This window comes from Lonchura striata, chromosome 1 (genome assembly GCF_046129695.1).
Source record: "Lonchura striata isolate bLonStr1 chromosome 1, bLonStr1.mat, whole genome shotgun sequence".
In the NCBI taxonomy this organism is placed as follows: Eukaryota; Metazoa; Chordata; class Aves; order Passeriformes; family Estrildidae; genus Lonchura; species Lonchura striata.
Window position 1 is genome coordinate 12,445,310 of NC_134603.1, and position 5,323 is coordinate 12,450,632.

A 5,323-nucleotide genomic window follows, 5' to 3' on the forward strand; every position below is an offset into this window, starting at 1 on the left:
CAAGCCTGAAGTGCCTCTGCCGCCTGCTTGGTTCGGTTTAACAGCAGTGTCCTCCCAGTGCCGCTCGGGATACACCCGGGCAGATGCAGGGGCACAAACGAGTATTCCCCGGCAGGAAATCACAGGATCTGTTCAGTTGGAAAAGGCCGCCAAGATCATCCAGTCCAACCTGTGGCCGAACGCCACGGTGTCAAATAGATCATGGCACGGACTATGACATCCAGTTTTTCTTTTAAACACCTCCAGGGACGGTGACTCCACCACCTGCCTGGGCAGCCTGTCCCGGAATGGAATGGAATGGCATGGAATGGCATGGAATGGAATGGAATGGAATGGAATGGAATGGAATGGAATGGAATGGAATGGAATGGAATGGAATGGAATGGATCACTGCATTGAGCCATGGCCCTGGGCACCCACAGCTGCGTGTGTCCCCCTGTGCGAGGACAGAACCTGCAGCCCTGAGTACCAGGAGCATCCCATCCTGTGCGGGGTCCCGAGCGGGTGAAGTGTCACCAAAGACACTGCTTCAAATAGAACAGCAGCAGGTGCTCCTCCTGATCTTAGGATCTAGGTGCTTCTGCATCATTTAAAATTTTACCTGTGTCAAAATCAGTGCCAAGCATTTTCTTGCTGTTGGAGAATTACTGATGTGGGACGGGCTCTCTATTTCTAATACTTTGCACCATCTAAGTGAATAATTTTATGTATAAGGAGAAAGAAAAAAAGACATGTGAAGTCCTGGTCCCTTGTGCCATTTATATTTCAAGGCTGGTTGCTGCATTCTCAGTAATAACCTTGGAGCAGTGGTGACAGCTGAAAGGGGACCAGGAGCAGCAGAAAGAAACTGAGTGCTCTGTTATATTTGAGTAAATCCTAGAGAACTACAGACCCGGTTCTCCTTCTTCAGCATCACTGGCATCTTCAGGATCCCATTGACATGAAACTGTAGAGACACAAAGCCTCAGCCCTTGCATGTGCCCCACGGTGCCAGCACAGGGTTCCCTGCAGTGAGGAGCAGCTCACACAACTTCCAGAATCTACAATAAGGCCTCCCTGCTCATGTCACCAATGGGATTCAGTCCAGGAGCAGTCACAGCCTGCAGATCTGACCTCATCCCTCAATTCTTTTTAATGCCAGTTGTTGAGTTTCTTAAGAGCCTTTCTCTGTCACAACCCACAATGGTTTATGAATAAGCTGTGAAAAGACATTAATAAAAAATGTGGTTTACCTTGCCCATTGCCACATAAACCAGATGGTGTGAGTTGTTGGCTGGTACTGTCTGTTTGCTTTTGATACCAGCAGTTAAGATACACCTCTAAGTAGGGCAGGGCAATTTTTTTCTTGGATGGTTCTCAGGTAAATTTTCTTGTTAGGGGCACCAGCACCTGAATAATATTTTCAATAAGACACAGATGTGAGAATCCACAAGCTAAAAATTCAGATGCTCAGAATAACAGTAATTTAGGAAGTATTCCTATTATATTAATATTATTATATAATAATATTGCTATCATCTGCCTCAGACTTTTCAGTTAAGGGACTAGCAAAAGAGAAGAAAAAGCAAGACAACTACAAAGAAACTATTGACACAGAGTAGATCTTCCAAAAGGCAGTGTAACTGAGCAGACCTGTGATTAGAAGTGAACAGTGAAAGTACTTGACTTTTAACAGTATTTTAATTTAGTGCCAAAAATGATACCATACAGCAAAATTGTTCTGTGTTTATTAATGTGTTTGAGAATTTGCTGACCATTGATTCAAATTTGCATTCTAAATGAAGGTCATAGATAAAAGTCTAAACTCCTACAACTTCAGCTGAGGTCTTCGAAGTTATAATCACATTGGTTTAAATCATGTATGTAAAATAAAGTGAGCATTGACGATCACACTGCTGATTGTTTTTTTCAAACCTTAGGCTATCATTGCAATCACATGCACTCCCTCCCAGTTCTGCTCAGGATGGAGATAGAGAGATTAGACAGATAGATAGATAGATAGATTAGATAGATAGATAGATAGATAGATAGATAGATAGATAGATAGATAGATGCTATGTTATGTTATGTTATGTTATGTTATGTTATGTGTTATAAATGAAAATTTGTCCAGCCAAATTAAATAAAAAAACAAAATATTTATTTTGCAATCAAATTCTATTTAGCCAGCCACAAGGAAAGAACAGAGCTGAGCCCGGGGTTGGCCCTGGGTGTGCAACAAAGAGGTCAGCCTCAGCAGAGGTTTTACTCTATGCCCACACGCCTCCATCCTGGCACAAGCAGTTTTTATAGGGAAAATTCTGCCTGAGGCCAAGATTTCAGCAATCAGTCTTTTCTTCTATTTGGAGTTCATATGTTAATAAGATTTTCTTTTTTTGATGATGAGGGAGAACAATTCAGTGTCTGGAGTTGTTGAATCCCGTGATGAAATTTTACGGGAACGCTGCATTCACATGTATCTGCCTGAGGATTTCCATGATATCCATGATATCATGTGAATGATCAGCACCTGGGGTTACCGTATCTCTCCAGACATGGCCCATCTCCTGGCAAGCCGTACCTTCTTACTTGTAAATCAGTTTCCAGTATACACCCTGTCTCGCCTGCGAGGGTGGGGGGAATCCTAATACAAACGTGTATGCTCTAACAAATATTTAATATCACATATATCATATTAGAAATGGCACAAATTATATCTACTGCACATAACATTATGTTTGCTATGTTATGTTATGTTTGTTATATATGTTATGTTTGTTACGTTACGTTATGTTACGTTATGTTACGTTATGTTACATTATGTTACCTTACGTTATGTTGCATTATGTGTAGGATGTTGTGCAATTTACAGTTTCTCCAGATAGCCCTTCTGGCAGTTGCAGCAATGAGCAGATTCATCCTGGAACATGAGCACTATGTGTAGCCTTCTCCAGTTGTTTATGACTTTCTTTGACATGAATTAGTGGTCATATGAAATCAACCCTGGTTTGATCTCAATTGATCTGTGTCACTGACTATTCTCTTTTTGGTTTGTTTTTTTTTTAACCTAGTCAGGTTGGTGCATGACTGCTTACTTAAAAGCATTAATTTCTGGCAGAAATAATCTTATTTATAAACATTTTTATAGTATACCTCTTATATTTTCTTCCTATAGAAAAAATTCGCTTCTTGAGTTTTAATACATTTGATTCCAGTTTTTCTAGCAGCCTTCATTCTTGAGATTACCATCTCAAAAGACATTACTTTTTTGTTCACTGACTTTTCTAAAGTCTGCTTTTTTCCCTTATTGCAAGTCTTCTGTTCTTTTTTCTTGCAACAAGATAACTCCATTACACTTTCAAACAAACTACCTTCACTTTCTGGATTTGCAGCCAGTTCCTCCTTGTTTAAAAACAGAAGTAGCATTTTGGCATATTCTAGTCACTTCCTATATTTCCTGAGACGGAAGTTGATTTCCATTGTGCTCAGCAAACTTGATGGGCTGGTGGGGACCTGCCAGTAAAATGCAGTGCTCTGAAAGAGGGAGCTGAGCAGCATCAGTGCAGCTCTCTCTGAACTGAGCAGCGGTGCTGTGATCTCCTACGCACATTCCTTCTGGTCCTGGCTGGCCTGACCAGCTCGTGGTCAACGTGTGAACCTTCAGCAACATGTGAAGAACATTTGCTCTCCAAGATTACTTTTGTCCCTCTCTCATGAGTGATTTATGCGGTACCCCTGAGCTGCTTACTCAAATTGGCAATTGTTGATCAGATTTTAAGATTAAATAGTTACCAGGGAATATTTCCTTGGAAGTGCTATATCCAGTGACTTCCTTCAAGGACACTGGAGACAATTTCATTGTAAATGTCTGGTTTTAGCCAAATTTGTTTCTATTTTTGGCTGAATTTTTTTTATTTGGGACTTCCACTACAGTTTTCAAGCCCTTAACATATGAGGGCATCCGTTCTCCTGGCAGTTTTTCCCTTTTACTGAATGTCTTGGTAAATATTTGAGAATCTTTTGGTCCCTGATAGTGTGTGATCAGTCTCTGGTCAAACCTGTGCCCATTTTGACTTGTCTGAATAAATCTCTAAATACTGTTTAGAATTCTTTCTGAAAATTCTCAGTCTCACACAGGTTCCCCAGAGATCTGCAGAGTTGAACAGGAGTACCAGGCACCAGTACCACTGTAAAAGCCATTTCACAGCTCATACCAATGCTGTGCTCAAGGCTGGTGAAAGTATCCCTTCTGGCTCTGATGTAATCCACAATCTGTGTTTCTCTGTCACACAGAAAATCAGGTACCTTCTCCAGGGAAACTTCTGCATCTTCTTGTGACAGACAAAGCACCCACTGCTCATCCATGAGGGCACACTGCTACCATAAATCCTCTACAAAAATCTCAGCTTCACTTAGTTTTTAACTGTTACCACTTCAGTGTGCACTATTTCACTTGCTTCAGTAGACTGAAGATTTTCATTTCCTCTTCCATTTAGCCTCAGTTAAGACCCATCAGCTGTAAACAGTTCTGTGGTTACCTTTAGAACAAAGACTCGCTCGGGGGTCACCAGCAATGATCTACAGAGTAGCAGTGTTATCAGTCTAGTTCCACACTGCAGTGTGGTGTTTCCTGCCTGGGATAATATTTCATTATTTTTGAATGCAAAAAATAATGTAATTTTTGCTGTTTGTTAAATATATTATCACAGAGGCACCACCAGCATCATTGGTGGGGCTCAACTTTGGTCTGGGAAGAGTTAATTTTAGAGTCAGCTGGCCCTGGCTGTGTCCAGCATAGGGCAACCCCTGGTCTCCTCCCACCAAAGACACCCCTGAAATCCCCTGACTACCAAAATCTGATCACATAAACCAAATTATAGCAGTGAGATTTTGTTCAAAATGTTTTGCAGGAGCTGAAGGTCCTCAGTGGCATATTAAATACCATTAAATTCCATAAGATCTGATATAAAACCTTCAAAGGAGGCATCTTTCTCTCTGTTTGGAAAGCTCGTGTTGGATGCTACAATACTTTTATGTTTTAAATCATTGTAATAACAATTAGATAAATCGGTATATATCATAGTGAAGCTTACATTGTGAAATCCTGATTTTCCTTAGAGAAACCAGTCATCTCCATGACACAACAGGATGTGATATTAGATAGTAGGGATAATAAAGCCATCATGAATACATGAATACACCCTACCTTGCAATGCCTAGAATTTAAATAATGTCAGAAGTTATTGATTAACCTAGGTTTAGATAGTATTTAGCTATTCCAACTGCATGCTTGTTTTATTGAAGAGCAGAAGAGTTGTACCTTCCACATTCAGGCTAAGCAAAA